Source organism: Agelaius tricolor, unplaced genomic scaffold (assembly GCF_023055355.1).
Source record: "Agelaius tricolor isolate 1412-34295 unplaced genomic scaffold, bAgeTri1.0.p SCAF_7, whole genome shotgun sequence".
Taxonomy (NCBI): Eukaryota; Metazoa; Chordata; class Aves; order Passeriformes; family Icteridae; genus Agelaius; species Agelaius tricolor.
In genome coordinates, this window is record NW_027269267.1 from 36,030,999 (window position 1) to 36,048,004 (window position 17,006).

Below are 17,006 nucleotides of genomic sequence, written 5' to 3' on the forward strand. Positions count from 1 at the left end.
CAAAAATGTGAAAACCACATTTGGAGCTGGAGAGTAAGATGACTGATTACAAAAGACTTCAAGAGAATCTGCGTTGTTTCACCCGTACTCCTGAATGTGTTAAACTAAAAGCTCCAGGAGAAGTGGAGCTTGGAGAAAAAGACTTAAAAACCTACCACAAGAGAAAGAAACACCAAGACCCCTTCCTCCACACCCCAAGCTGCATCACCTAGGAACACTCCCAGAAGCAGGGATCTTTCTCAGCAACCCAACTGAGAAGGAAGAAAACCTGAGAGCCTGTCTAAAGGAGCCTAGGCAAGGCACTCTTGCATTCTACCAGACCCAAAGCATTTCACAAGCATCTCAAACATATTTTGGAAGAACAAACTTATCACAATGGCAAAGTGCTTCTGGCAGGGAAAAGAAAAACCTCAGTAGTATCTTTAGTACTCAGAGGGTTGCCAAGCAAGCCTTCACCAGAGTCCATTTTATCACAAGGATTCAATTCCCCTTTTGCTCCATTAGTAGCATGCACATAATACACAACACCAGTTTTATTTACTTCCAAAACTAAAGAAATCCTCATGAAGCAGAACATATTCAAGTGCTTTACTGCTTAAACATCTCACAGGACATACTGCAAAACCTGATTAGGTGCCTATGTCAGAATACTTCATATCTTACAGCAGTTAAAGATGGAACAGCAACCTAGCCTTAAAGTCACCTATAGAATAGTAGATAGTTAAATTAATAATCTTCAGAGATGATTTTTTAAAAAATATTTTTAAACAGTGTTTTTATACTAACGTTCAGACAGCAGCTGAAATCTCCCATTAAAAGCCATTTTTTCAAAGACCTTTCCCAGTTAAGAAAAAAACAGAAATGGGGGGTTTAGCGTGGCCTTGAAGAAAAAAAGTTAGTATTTAACAGGTTGGTCTCTATTGGTCTCTTCTGAAGGTAGATTGCCTTTTTGTGTTGTAAACAGAGATGGCTTCCTGCCTGATTATCTTTGGTCCTCCAAGGTGAATAAAGAAAATATTTAATCATGTTCCATGTGAAGATGACAGTAAGAAACTTCATTTTCAAAATTCATGCATTTGTCCACAAGAAAAAACAAAAACCCCTAAACAAAACCAACACATAAAACTTCAAAGGCTACCTGTGTTGTATTTGATAATACATAATTCTGCTAAATTCTGAAAGCTCTTTATTTCTGGAATAAAATAAATTTGCATTTAGTAAACCAGTATTCAGCTGTCAAATAGCTATGACAAGTTCAGAAAGAGAATGCTTTTCCCCTAAAACTGTTCTTGCAACTAGTGGCAGAAAAGAAGAGATGAGCTTTTCTCATATGACTTGCAACTTCTGGTGAATGTCTGTTTTCCTGGAAGTCTTGAATACTTCTATTTAGTCCTGAGGCAAATAATGGAGTTACAACTGGAAGGAGTGCACAGTAACCATCTGCAGACGTTGCCTACCAAGTAAACATTTTTTTTCCCCTGAGCTCCAGGATGACGAATTTTGGGGTTGGTGTGCAGTACAGCCACTGACCTTCCTTTTTGCTTGAGCACCAATTAAGAAGCACTGACCCAATAAAAATGGGTCACATTGATCTGTTGTTTTGATTTGTGTAACATGTCTCCCTCAGTCCAAAAAGCTCACCACCCGTCGCCACTTGAAGAAAGTTACTTTTCAACTCAGTTTCATTTTAGAGAGTAACTTCTTTTCTTTTTTTTTTTTTAATTTACAACTAACAGGAGATAAAGTACTTAAACACAGAAAGGCTACACAGAAATCAACTCAGAAAGTTTATTGGCCTCCAGTAAGGACATTGGATGAGTTCATACTCATTTTTCTACCATGTATATCGTCTATTTGTTTGTAACAGTAAGAGGAGATAAACTACATTCAGGTTTATGTCAGGAAAGAGAATCACAAACCACAACAAAACTCCAGCCAGCATCTTTCAAAAGCAACTTCAATATATAGAGTCTTGGTTTTAATTTCTCTTAGCTTAAAAGCTGAAAAGGGAATGGATTTAGGCAGCCATACAGGTTAGGCAGTGTTAGCCTATGTCTCAGAGCCAGGCATGTCCCCACTTTAAATCAAAAAATTTTCTCAATATTCAAATTATAGCTTCTATTTTAACTCAGCTATTTACTGTGAAAAGAGCAGTAGGAAAAAAAAAACATTGAAAAATCAAGTGCTTTCATGCTTTGACACAATGAATTGCAATGTTTTGCAGTGAAAACTGAACACGTTTCCTATAAATGGTTTGACAGAGCCCTCTTCCAGACCTTTTTCTAATATCTCTGTTTACTGGTAACTGCACAGATTTCTCTGTCCTGCTGGCAATGGCAGAACAGGTAAGCACAGCCTGGCATTTTTGAAAGACAGTGTCAAAATTTCTGTGTTACAAAGTGAATAAATAGCAAAAAAGAAAAAATAAATTTGATTTGGTCAAATAAATAACATCATCAACAGCACTCAGGGATATATAAACATAAGAAGTGGACTGTTTCTGTTATGCTTACACACATTTCTATTCCAAAAACAAGTTTTCAAAAATTACTTAAATGTGTTTTGAATGTGCCTCATTTTAGTGCAATATTTGCTTAGCTAGTAAATAAGAGAATTTACAACTTCTAGCCTTCAGCCTGTACATGCTCTGATCCCAGATACCTGTTAAAATTTCTTCCATTTCATACAGCATTTCCAGGATAAAACAGGTGAGACATAAAATCATACCAGACCAGAAAAAAAATAACCCAAACAAAAAAAAAAAAAAAAAAAAAAAAAAAACAAAAAAACAAACAAAAAAAAAACCAAAACCCACCAAAACAAAAAAAAAACCAAACCAAAAAAAAAAAAAAAACCAAAAACAAAAAACAAAACAAAACAAAACAAAAAAAAAACACCAAACAAAAAACAACCGGTCAGAGTTATATGCCCTCTAGTAATGCTCTACAACTTGAAGGGATGCAAAGTTTACACTATCAATATTTGGCTTTCACAGAGATAAACACTTTATAACAATGCATAGGTTCTAGAAATCCTGAAAAACTACTTGAATGGCTTTTCTCCACATTTATCCTTCCGCCCATGACCTGAAAGAACAGAAACCATGGTACCACTTTATAGCAACTGAATAGGACTGTCCACTATTAAAAAAAAAAAAAAAAACAACAAAAAAACCCCACCTAAAAATACAAAACATTCCAACAAAAAAAACCAACCAAACAAAACCCCCAAAAAATCCAAAAGCAAAAAAAATATACAAACAAAAAGCCTCCAGAAAAAAAAAAAACAAACCAAAACCAAAAAGAAACAACAAGCCAAACCAAATGCCCTCCCAAATCCACCAGCCCCTGCCAAAAAAACCACCAAAAAACCCCCAATCTCCCAAAAAATTATACTCTAAAAAGACAGAAAAGAGAGGGACAACAAAGATGCAGAGGTATTCTAGCTCTATGCTTTCTTACAACAAAAGTTCACTCAATTTACATATTGGGGGAGTGGTCAATTTAATTGCTATGATTCTGTAAAATTGAATGAAAATCCACAATTTAATGTCCTATATTTTTTCACCTCATGAACAAAATACATCAGGAAAGCAATTAAAGAATAATCCTGCATGATGTACCCTAAATTTCCACATGAACAAAGTACATCAGGAAAACAATTAAAGAATAATCCTGCATCATGTACCCTAAATTTCCTAAGTGCAAAACTGAGTCAAAATAGCCACACAAATTAAAAAAAAAAAAAAAATTGAAAGCAGAAGAGTAGAAACCTGTCCACAAATTTTAATGTCCTGTTTCAAGAAAATCATTTTTACCTTGCAGTGAAGCACTTCAAAGATTATAATCATCACATATACTTTTCCCCTAAGTGAAAAGTATGCTGATGTTTTGCTGATTGGAGACCCAGATGGGATAGATACAGGTGGTTATCCTCATCAAAGCAGAATATTACTACTAAGTCTGTTTTAATTCCTATTACAAGAATCTTCAAGTTTAAGAAGAGAAGCCACTGCAGCACAGCTATCTCTTGCCCATTTCACTGGAAATCTGAAAACATCAAGTGCATTTCATAAAACCTTATCACCTACAAGTATGTTTACAAGCAACTGCCAGTTTTCATTAAGAAGTACAATTCTGACAATGGTAAGGAAGAGCTAGGAAATACAAATCCTAAAAGCTCAAAATTAAGCAAAATTAAAGCAAACTAATCATCTCATCTTTGCAACCTGATGATTTTTGTGGAACCCAGTTATCGTCATGACTTAGGCCTTGTGGATGTTAAAGAAATTTAATTTAAAAGAGCAGCAAAAAGTGCTAAGCATTGCAGATAATATGAAGACTAAAGTCAGTGCAGAAGTTCACAACAAACTCCCAAGATGAAATATCATGTTTTACTTCTAATAATATACTGTAATTTTCATAATTAGGTTTGCCAAGAGAGTTTCCTTCTCTGCTTTGCAACAACAGCCATAATCAATAAGACAGTTTGCAGTTAGCATAAAATTTTTGCGAAGTCATACCTGAAGCCAACTGTGAGGAGTTAGAAAAGGATCTCATGATAATGAGCTTGCTAGGTGATAAAATGACATCAGTTTTAACATAAAGATAGGCACAATAATGCAGATGAGGGGAGAAAAAGACAACTAATGAATAGCAAACACACAACACTAGGTTCCAACAAGACACTGCTACAGAGGAAAGATCATGTGGACATTAGAGGCAATTCGGTGAAGACTTCTGCAAAATATTCAGCAGCTGATGGAGTATAAAACAAGCAGAACATTTGGCACTATCAAAGGGAAACAAAAAGGAATTACACTAGTGTGTATAGTCATGGAGCATGTAACTCTGGAGTGATAAAAGAGTGAGAGAACAGTAACAGCACCATCAGCACTGCAGAAAGGCTTACATGTACAAACAGGCAGCAGTGAGGTTTTTGACAAAAGAAAGAATATGAAATTCATACAGGCTGATGATGAGGATCACCAGATCCTGACTAGGAGGCAGGGAGTGTTCAGTCATTTACCAGTGGGGAAGCCACAGAAAAGACAGCTGTTTTTGTACACAGCAAACAGCACAAGGATGAAGTTAAATGGCAGACGACATGTTGAAAGTAAAAAATACCAACAAGTTAAAAAATAACTTTTTAATTAAAAATCAGATTATTTAAATAGTCATCAGAAACAACAATGGCTACTATGTTTGAGAAGGAAAGCCCCCCTCAAAAAGCCTCTCACCCCTGGCAGCTCAAGCCACATGCCAGTCAAGGCACTGCCATCTTCTGCCTTCCTCATTTTTGGAGGGCAGCTCCTTACAAGCAGCCTAGCTCTGCAACCAAGACTGGCTACAAATCCATAGGAACACACTGATCCTCAAGCCCCAACGCAAGAAACTCAACATTTGAATCTCCTATTTCAAACAAATGTATTTCAGAGATGACAGACTCATCCCACCTAGCTTTGAGCATTTAAATGAGTCATTGGTGACCAAAAAGCACCATCTCCTTCACCCTCCTTGTGCCAAAGGGGAGACAAGCACCTGGGCCCACCATGAAGCCACCAACCTAACTGGACAGACAAATGCCCACAAGGACCAGCAGATGGATTGTGGCACTGGCTGTGCACTCCAGAGGAAAGATTTAGCAACTTGAGAGAGCAAACAAACCCAAGCACAGCCATGTTTGCTCTCAGGCCTTACTCTCTCACCTCTCAGTTGTGCCCTCCTCCTCAAGAAAGTGCTGGGACAGAACCAGAGTGAAAAGCCAGAGAGATGAGAGGGACTGCATCCCTCCTGTCCTACAGAAGTGTCCAACCAGTTTTAGCTCCACAGATGAGGTCCAGGATACAGATTCAGTTGCAGGTATCACTCTCCAGCTCCTCCCACTGAGAGGGATGTTGTGGCTTCTTACCATTTAGGACCTTTTACACCAAGGATTAAGCTGAAGGCTTGTTCCCTGCTGGCGTTTCCACTTCAAAGAGCTGCTACTGTGGATACTAAAGCCTTTGAAAGTGGCCTCACTGCAAAGTCCTGAGCATTAAATGAGGTCTTTAAAAAAAGGAGGGGGGGAAAAGTGGAAAGTGCACTGGCTTTATAAACACATCAGTAGGGCTACTTTCAAAGCCTTTCATGCCATCTACAATGTGACAGAGAAAATCTTGGAGTTTTAGCCACCACCCCAACTTCCTTAAAATTATGGCAATAAAGTGATCCATCCCCAGAGTGTTTCCCAGCATTAGCAGCAGGGAACTAAAATACACAAGGGAATTGTAAAAAAAAAACAAACCCACACACAAAGCAGAAAAAGTTTTTAAAGACAAGCGCTAGACTCCAGGACAGCGGCGCGCCGTGCTGCCAGAGCATGTTCAGCATGCCAATAAGGACTGCAGCACTGCAATCCCCAGCACCAGCAGCCCACGCACCGGCGGCCTCCTCTGCACAAGCCTGATGCCAGCTGCAGGAGGTGCCCCAGGCAACAGCACTTTTTGGCTACGGGGTGAGGAGATGAAGGTGAGAAAGCTGGCATTGGTCTCCTCACAGCCACAGGTGAACACAGCCATCACAGAAATCCCACACCTGTTATCACAGGCTTTTAAGTAAATAAGAGTGAGGCAGTGCTGAAGTCCTGAATCATTAACTGGGTGTGGAGGTATGCTCCTGCCGGCAGTGAGCCTGCCTGTCCTGCCAGGGGCACAGCCAGAGGGGTCTGCTGACAAACTAAGGCAGCTCTAGGCTTGAAATATGCATACAGCTGCTGATAACAGCACTGCAGATAGTGAAAAGTGGAAGGAAATACCTGAAAAATATTTAAATGAACTAAAATAGGGCTTTGCCAGTCCTACGAGGCAGCCACTTTACCCACCAGACATTAGCAGGAGTGTCCCGCAGAGAGCTGCCAAAGGAGACTGTGAAGGCACAAAGCTGACATGCTGAAACACAGCATTGAAACATCATCCTTCTGAGCAACGGGAAAAAATGGAAAACTTGTCACTGGGAAATTGTAGGTTAGTTTTAGACTAAGTTCAAAACACTGCCTATGACACCTGTAAAGTACATAAATCATGAGAGATTCAGAAAACTAGGGGCTGGGGGACTGTGCCATTTAACATACCTGAAGTATATATATCAGAGCAGTAGGGGAAAAAACAACAACATAAAATTGCTCAGAAACTCAAGTTTTAAAGTATTCAGTCTGGATAGGAATGAACACTAGAGGGTTAAAACCCCAAAAATGTATTTCCTAGGCCTCTTAAAAGTGATCATACACAAAAAAACATACTGAAAAGCTGCCTTCAGAATTCCCACAAAAAAAAAGAAAAAAGGCATTTCTAACCAAAACTTAGCTTTCTCCTTCCATAGAACTACCACAGGTAAAACTTCCTGCATTTTTCTTTACTTGTACTCTCTAATTCTGCCTGCTGTCACAGGTGCTGTATTCCCTGCAGAAGAGAAGATTTTACAGCTCATGAACCTCCAGACTGACCTTGTCTCTATTTATGAGATCAGCAATGTATGATACCCGGATCTTCCCAAAACGCCTCCCAAAATGTTTATCATCCACTCAGAAACTGATGAAAAAAATCATTAATCTAAAATAGAAAAAATTAATAGACTCTGATATGAACCATCTGTTCCTATTTCTTGATCCACTTCTTTATGCAATAACTGTATCACTTAATCCCTCCCACTGTCTTTATTAGCTATTGTTTTTGTATAACAAAAATCACAAAGATGAAAAATTATTTTTTATGAGTGTGTGTATATTATGTACGTGTGTAAGTATTCGTGGACATATATCTAGGTATAAAAAAGAAGGGAGAAAAGAAAAGGAAAAACAAAAGGAAGAAAAAGAAAATAAATAATAAAAAGAGCATGAACCTCTGTGTTTATCAATTTGTTTACAGCTGAGCTGTTCTAGCTGGCAAAGTTTCAGGCATCACAAGCCCACCAGGTCTTTTGCCAGACTTATGACTCCAGAAATCCTACAAGTCTTCTGCAGCAGCAGCAAACTGGCAATTCTCAACAGCTTTAGTAATCATCAGTAGCACAAAGAGTCCCCTACATAATTAGTATTTCTTTGTGTTAGTTATAAGGATTGTGCATATAATCCCCTGTTAGGTATGCTCTTCAATCTTCAGAGCCCCAGACTTTTCCTTTTTTAGCAGGACTGAAATAGGGAACGAAGAACTTGACGTTGCCAGCATTATCAGAGAGAGAGCTCGGTGTTTTAACAGCCCGGTTACAAAGGAATAATAAAAAATTGTGGCGATTAAGAAGTTAGCAGATTCCAGAAAGGGCATAACTTCTTTCTCCTCATGCACTCTCTACTCCAAATAGAGCCAAAAAAGTTTGCTTTTAAAAGAAGACTTTTTAAAAAGAAGACTCTATATATCAATAACCAACAACTGTCGCTGCATTTGCCAATAATGTATAAGGAGATTAGTTTAATTAGTCAAACAGTTAATACTGCTATTATTTGAACTAGTTTTCAGCACTGACACTCTCTTGAAATGAGTTTTATTTTCCTCAGGCTATAATTTCAGCCTGTTTACAGACCAGTTACATAGCACTGGTGCACATTAGTTAACCATAATACATTGTATAAAACACATCAAATTAGCTTCACAATCACAGGTTTTAAAAAGAAAATACACACTAACAAATTTTTTTAAAAGTGATTTAGCTATCTTTTGCTCCAATTTTGCAACAGCCATATTCATAAAAAAGGGGAAAAAATAATTTGACTTTAAAAAAAGTGTTTCTTCCCTGGAAGAGAAAAAACAATCCTCAAAGTCAGAAATTTCTAGCACAGTATCACTAATAGCTATCACGTGGAATTTAAATATTAGCAATGTGTTAAAACTGTTTGCAAAATGATTTATTTCAATTAAACACTTTATTTCTCATCTCTCAGTATTATAAAAATGGAATATTTTACTGAGCTTTTACAAGTAAACACAGTACAGATAATTTCTGACACATTTCTGAGCAACAGAGAAGATAATTCATTCACAGCTGAGGTGATACCTGAGTGCCGGAAATCCCACGCAACATTAAGAGCCATTTTTCTTGCTCAGAAAAAAAAATTAAAAATGGTAGCACATAATTATCTCACATTTCTGTAAAACGTACATTCACACACTAAGAAGTTGATTTGCCTTTATAATCACTCTATTGTCAAGCACTATACTTCAGGACCTCTAGCTCATTAGAAAATTCTATCTTAGGAAAATAGAGTCATTCTAAACAAAGTAATTATTCCTTGAAAACAGACAGACTGCACATTGGAAGGTTACCACACTAATAGCTCTGATGAAATACACAGAGCAATTAAGTAGAAAAGATATTACTAAATTAAATAGACACCAGAATCTGGTCTGAAATACTTTTAATACCAAATAAATGTAAACACAGAATATTTACTACCACCTCTACTCTGTAAGCTGAAGGTTCATTTACCTAATCATATAAAGTAGTAGTACATATATGCACCTTTACCAGGAAATAATTTTTATAAATCCTTTTGTCATTTGAATGTCTGTCAGTAGTTTGATACAGACTACTTGACTAAGTGATGAATGCAAATTTTCATTCTGGTAGTCAGCCATAACAAGACAACTCCAGATATTGTGATTTACAAGGTACAGAAACCAGACACTGAAATTTTCTGAAAGAGATTGTCTCAAAACAGGAAACTGAAAAGTTTTCTCAGAGAGCTCTGCATGAAAACAGTTTTCTTTGCAATAACTAAATATTTGTCTCATATTTTACTGAGAAATTTCTTGAAAAATATTATTTTACTTGCTTCTAATTATCAGTCTTTGCCTTGCATGCTTAACACAATCTGCACACAAGCAACACATTTAACTCTCAATCAATAGTTATAGAGAGTTAAACATATATATCCATACCCTATGGATTTGTAATAATAATGCTCTACATCCTGACATTTGTTAGCAGATCTTGAAATTTTCAAAAGACACAAGGTTGTTTTGACTTAGAAGACTGTAGCCTTCAAAAATAACTGGTTCATGAACTGAGTATGTGTCAACAACCCAGCCACAGGTCTCCAGCAAGTACTTGGCCGGGGAGCAGGGAAGTCGTATCAACCTTCCCTGAGCAGAGTGAGCTGTGAGGAGTTGGGAGGTGATATCAGGAGTTCTGAGTGCATGTGCTGTACTTCTCCTTGAAGAATGGGAGGGGCAATGGACAGTGGTTCTATGGACAGTTGGGCTAGAAGGGCCTACTTGCCACAATACTGTTAAAACTTATGTAATTCATTCCTAGGATAAAGGAAATCTTGAAACTTTCCCCCCAAAATTACGTCACCGAAAGTTTTTTTAGGCAGCAAAAGGTTCTTCTACCTGCTTTCTCTTTAAGAAATTGATCTTTAGTCTTCCTGAGTACATATACTTATTTTTTCTATTGACATCTTAGCTGAATACAAGTATGCAATGTACATGGCTATTACAAAATAATTAAGAATACAACATTTTCTTGTCTCACCAACGGGTAATCTTAGTGGGAAAAAAAATTAAAACCCAAGTATAATATGTACAGTACATATAAATGATGCTGCTATAACACAACTGAAGTCAGCATGTTAATTTGGGTCACTAACTGGGTGACATCCTGAAAAGGTACTGAGTACCATCAATGCATATGGCAGTGTGAGAAAGTTGAAAAGGCTTCAGCATATAACAGGATGAGGAAATGTTCTCAGACCCCTCCTGCAACATGATGGTAAAGTTTGCCTTCTATCTAAAAAATAATAGTAACAACTGAAAACTTCTCTATTCTTCCAGAATTTTACAGACTTCTGCTCTCTCTAGAGCATTTAACATAAATCTTCTCCATTCCTTACTGAGGCTCCTCCTCTGGAAGAAAGTTGATGTGCCTTAGCACAGTGAAATCATTGCTCTAAAAGCCAGCCCGCTCATTAAATTATTCTGCTAGCTGTGTGTTCTCTCATTAAAAATGTATAAAGATCAGATAATTGCAGCACATATTATTAACCTTGTTTTCCTTGTTTTCATGTACAGGTTCTGTTTTGCTGCCTAGACAAAGATCTGGAAAGGGCAGTTTTCTACAATAAACTACAGTAAGCTAAACTACGTTATGAAAAATTCCCCCGGCTTTCATTGAAGAGCACAAGGAATCACAGCACAGTGAAAAAAACCCTATAGTTTTATAACAGGGTAAAATACTGTAATCTTGTTGTATACTCCTACAAATCTAAACCAGGCAGTCTTGGCTTCAGTTAAAGCTTCCGATAGGGAATTATTTAGATCAGCCGGTCTAATTCACCTAAATCTTCAAACATAGCTGCTATAAACTTCACAGATTTCCAGGTTGACTCCTTCTCCTTCTTAAATCTAGGCTGCACTTCCAGACAACAACCCAGCTAAAAATCCAATTAGGGTAGCAGCACTTCTGAAACACACTGACCTATTTCTTTTTTTACTTGTTTTAATATGCATATACTCATGTTCTATTTCTGAAGAGAGCTATTTACACTGGAAATTAATACCCTTTGAAAACAAGTTACCATAAAATCCACCTATTTCACCCAAACAGAATCCATTCACAGGAGACACAGTGTTTTCCTGACTGCCCTAAGCAACACATACCGTATGCAGTATACTGCAGCAAACTCTTGAAACATTGGATAAAAGACAACGATCCTCCTACCTTGTTTAGCCCTGTCTATTCGACACATTCCCAACGTGAACAGGAACATCTGATACAAACAAACAGCCACATCTTCCCCATCGCATCATGGTAACTAATTCTCGCACAAAACGATGAGCAGCCTGTAATGTTTTGGGGTTTTTTCTCAGAAAGCCTTGTGACTTATCGGGGGATTTTTCCTCAGATGATGAAGCAGACACAGCCTAAACTCTGTTGCTGAAAGACTGCAGCCCTTCCTTCTCACAGAGCCCTCCCAGCATATGGCAGCCAATCACACCCAGCTTCGTCAGCCCTACTGCTCTTAAACTGATCCTAACGGGATGATTGACACAGCAACACAGCACTTCTAATGTGTAAAAACAATGCATCCATACCAATGAACCAGGAATTTCCCTCGCACAGGGAAGGAGTTTTACTGGTGAGGCAAAGCGATAGCTCTGTGAAATAACATACACAGCAAAAGCAAAAACAACTCCCTTTCCCTCCACTGCAACAGCAGCTTCAGCATTTCTTGCACAAGGATTTTCAAAGCTTTTGCTAATCGTAAACGCGTGCACAAACAACGTTTCTGAAACTGCAAAACTGCAGTGGTGCTGTCTTGTTTGCAAAGGTGAGACATGCACCATAATAAATCAAACCATCTGTCTTTTATTTTAACATGCAGCCAAAACACCCTCCGATTGAGGCAGTAATATTCTCGTTTTAATACTGCATAATCTGTGTCTGCATTTAACAGCAATACAACCATAACGTCTTTTCGATTATTTCAGACCGGTTGTTAGGGACTGCAGGTATGCTTCTCAATGAAAACACAATCTATATGATGGTGTTTTAATTCATATCCATGGCAGGCAAATCCCATCAGCAGCATCTAAACTGAAGTCCATGCAATTAGCTTGCAACTGATGTTCATTTGTGTCAAGGTTCTGGCATAAGGACTACGATACCAGTTGCCATTTTCAAGTCAAGCTGTGGGCAGCTCGACATGCTTGGTACACAAGGTCTGCTGTCAACCAGTTTTCCTATAAATTTTTCTAAAGTTTTAAAACATGAGAACAGAGCAGCCAAGGATTATTAAACAAGAGTTGCAATTAAGAAAAATACAAAAAGGAGCTTAAGCTGAAAGTCAGTTTTTATCCAAAAAGGGATAAAGATTGCAGGGCAACAGTACTTTAGGCAGCAGTTTAGGCAATTCAAGACATTACACAAAAAAATGTGTAAAATGTGTTTAAAATGCCACTAAAAGTTTAGAAATATGAATAGACAAGAGGAAAACAAAGCTCTCATTCACTGGCAGCTCCGTCCCAAGGCCCCATTGTTTCCTGTGGACTATTTTGCATATTATAAACACAGCTTCCCAAAAATCCATTATTCCTCTATCCAGCAAGCAGCAACTCTCCTTTGGGTTCCACCATCTCCCACACAATTTGTGAAAACCCTCCCCTTCCAGGCATGGCTGAAACGTGTTCCTGCCAAGAAGGTTCCTGCCAGCCAGCCCTTACTTTCTGTTCAATCACCCTCTCCATTCCTCTCTATTCTGCCCTATATTAAAAAAACCCAAAACAATCCTCCTGAAAAAAAAAAAAAAATAGTTGATTTTGGTGGGTTTGAGAGACCCTGGGGACAAGGATAGTAACTCCACCCATTATTAAGATGGCTTGGTGCATCTCATCAGGATTTTCCACATTCTTTTGACTCTGCCAAACTTGAGCTGCCCTTGTTAAAAATTTTCCATGCTGGACATCTGCTGCAGGATTTATTGACTTTTCTGCCAAAACACAGTTTGCCTATTTCTGAGATAACCTAGACAAAAACATGTTGCTCTGCCATCCTTATAACTCACTGGGGAACTCTGGCTCCTCTGCCGATGTTGGGGCAGCCTTGAAATTTGGCAAAGTGCTTTTTTGATGTTGCTTTTCGGGGTGTTTTTTTTTTTTTATATGGAGGGGTTTTTATATGTTTTGCTAATGCATATGAAAATATTTTCCTATTTGACAAAGCTTTAAAACCTACTAATATTCAGCTGACTCACAGCATCTTTTTAATTTTTGTTTCTGATCCCTACAGTGCAAATCTCGGAAAGTGTTCTGCAGCGAGCGTCTGATTCCTTCCTTCAGCCATCCGTCCATATGTGGCTGGAAAGGCACCAGCCCCACAGTGCGACTGAGCATGTAATGGGCTCAAGTTACAGGAGATTAGCAGGATTTCCCCTGTAACTGCTGCTCCCATCTGCCAGAGACCAGACATTGGAGCTGACAGCAGGAAGACAACCTCGCCTGTTGCTCTCATGACCCTGCGGCTGGTGCCCCACGGACGTGCGTGAGACAGCCCTTCCGAGCACACTGCAGAGGGGACCGTCAGAAAGGGCAGGTGGGCCAAAACATACCACGAGGCTAGGCAGAAGAGGGAGAGAGTGATGAGAGGGAAAGGGAGGAATAGATGCAGGAGCCAGAATCTGGCTGGTCTAGTCGAGCAGGTTACAGCAGAGAGGAGGATGGTGCCCCTGCCAGACGAGGCAGAGTAAGCAGCACAAGCAGCACCAGTCAGCAGGAGCTGGATGCCCTCTCCACAGAGCCGGGCACATCCATACCACAGCCCCCACCGACAGCTTCTGTGGCCCATTAGTTCGCTCCAACTTGCAAGCTCCCTCAACCCTTCCCTGCCACAAACCCAAGGCAAGTCACTGCTGACACAACCTTTGAAAAGGCACGGGCTCAGCACTGCCTGCACAACCCAATTTCTTGTGCCACTGCTTCACAGTGCACACACTGTCTTCAGCCACTGCAGAGCTCTAACTGCACTCAAACGGGGCTGGGGTGCTTCCAGACAGCATTCCCAGGACTCCTGAATCACAAACGCAAAGCCAGCAGCCACACACCCACCCAGATCCTCATGTGGGTTGTTATGTTATAGATTCTCGCATGACACAGGATCAGAAGGCCCTCAACCCAATTCGGCATGCTGAAAATACATCACATCCCATTTGTGAACCCTTTAGTTAAGACCCATCAAAAAGCTCAAGAGAAAATTTCTGCTCTTTCTCAGAACTGGCACTTGAGTAGTATCGGAGTAAGGCATGACTTCATTCATGCAAAAAAAAAATATAAATTAAAAATAATTGCTCTGTACGTTGAGGAGTGAGTAGTTCTCAAATGGAGATGTGCCCATGTATCCATTCATTTTTCACATCAGTTACAAAGAAAAAGACCAGAAATTAAATTTTCAGTCTGATTTATACAACCATATTATGTATTTAATTGCAAAACAATATCATCTTAGAGAAGCTGAGAAATTCACATGTCAAACTCAACAAAGAATAACAAAGGTAAATTCCCAACTCAAAAAATGCCATCTGCTCTGCCTGATATGCTCCTGTAATTAATGAATCAAGGGAAAAATGCTTCTATCAGTGACTATTACACACAATTTTCTGAATGGTCTTGATACAACTTTTGAAGAAAAGTTTGGAAGCAATAAAGAGGAGGAGAACTGAAAAATGCAGAACCCACACAGTTATTTTTCCTTCCTTACTCTTGAATCACAGCAATTAGGTCTAATTCCAGAAGCAACAAAACTTGTCAATTTAAAGGGAGTTTTGCAAGAAGGGTGGAACATATGTAACACTAGCACCGAAGTCACCAAGCAATTTATGTGATATTCAGTTGCAGCAGATCGATGATTTTGAGCTGTGCCTAGATGACCTATGGCAACAGTGACGTTTTGGTAAGTTTGGCAATGACAAAAAGAACTGTAAAGCCATTTCCTGTGTCAGTAATAGACTCTTCCCTTAGTAACTTCCCACAACTGTTACTACAAGCAAAATTCAGCTTTGGTAGCTATGGTCTGAATGACAGCATAAAGAAAAGTCAAAGCAGCTGCCAAGATTTTAAAACTAGGCACTCATGCATAATACCACTGTTGCCAGCTTTTGCAAAATACCTCAATATCTATATTGGGGCTGAAAGGATGGTGGAAATCATTATTAAATTAAAATTTAGAGAGTAATATCAAAATTCCAAGTTACTAACTGGGAACAGGTTCTGAAAGAATGGGTCTAATTTTTGTTTTAAAAATAGGCTTAATCACAAGAACTTTAAGTCTGGCTTTTCAACTGTTTTAATTTCCTACCTCCCAGACATCCCAACATCTCCCTAACCTAGGAAAACTGGAGATTGTGCACAGAAAGGAAAACTATTTTCATCATATATATGCTGAGAGAAATATAAAATGGAAACACTCCACAGAAGCAAGCACATATTCAAGTTACATGTTAGGAATCAATCTTACCAAAATTAAGGTGGCTCCTGGAGGCTTTCCAAATGCTCCCTCTCCTTCCGCTGCTTGCACAAGGAGTTTAAGCCATGTCTAAATTGTGAGATCCAAACACATGGGTTCAGGCACACATCCAGTCTGCATCCTGACTTTATTTTAGGATGACACCAATTCCCCATCAGGATGAAAACTAAGTACATGTGCACAATTCCTTTAGAGGGTGGTTCCAGCTGGGAAGGGTGATGAAGGCATCAGCCAGAGAAGAACTGCAGTTCACTCCAACCAGGCTTTTGTAGCTGAGTGTTTGAGGCACATACACCAGGTGCCATGGAGAGCTGAGCTGCCTCAGGATTGTAGCCTTATGCACTTAGCTCAAAATACATTTGACCAAATATAAACAACCACATTTCACTGAGTCACTCTACTCCCCCTCTCTCTTTATAGTCACTGAAGAGAAATAGGCATTTGTGGGCTGTGATTCATCCTATCCCAAAGTAGCTATTCTAAGAGATTCCATCATATCCTAAAAGCATCTGTGTTTCTGTATTGGTTACCTGAGATGGTCACCCTTAGGCTTCTTCTATCATGTCCTTCATTAAACATGTAGGAGATGAAATCTTACTACAGAAGAAGCCTTATTAGGAACATAAATATTTAGATATTTCTGTTACATACACGGGACAGCACTTGAGATTTTCAAAATCAGTTCAAATAACTAAAGACATTAGCATAGGGCTAAAGGACACCTGTATTTTGACAATGTACAGTCACAGCTTTGGTGTAAATCCTCAGCTTGCCATAAGCATGTTCCAGCTATGTTGCTATATAAGCTACATAAGCTTGTTCCCTAAGCTATGCTGAACATGTTCCAGGTTTTTTTTTTTCCCCTGACTGAACAGCAATCTTTGCACTTGCTCACGCTTTCCTCCATTGAACAACTGATGGACACCAAATTAATCTAAGAAAAGTTGAACTGGGATTCTCCTCTTGATTTTCTTTTTTGTTTTGGAGGGGACATTTTTGGGGAGAGGGAAGGTTGGTAAA

General features: G+C 38.9%; 1 protein-coding gene across 11 annotated transcripts in view; it reads right to left on the bottom strand.

Moving 5' to 3' along the window:
- Positions 1–17,006, bottom strand: part of MBNL2 (muscleblind like splicing regulator 2) — a 106,616-nt gene that overhangs the window by 78,068 nt on the left and 11,542 nt on the right. The window contains exon 1 of one of the 11 annotated variants that reach the window (XM_071430952.1): positions 15,978–16,130. The exons of 9 other annotated variants lie outside the window; for them this stretch is intronic. The gene's annotated coding sequence lies outside the window, so the exon portion shown is untranslated. Of the gene's footprint in view, positions 1–11,690; positions 11,929–15,977; positions 16,131–17,006 lie in introns of those variants that run through there. One more of the 11 variants, XM_071430950.1, reaches the window with a different exon arrangement.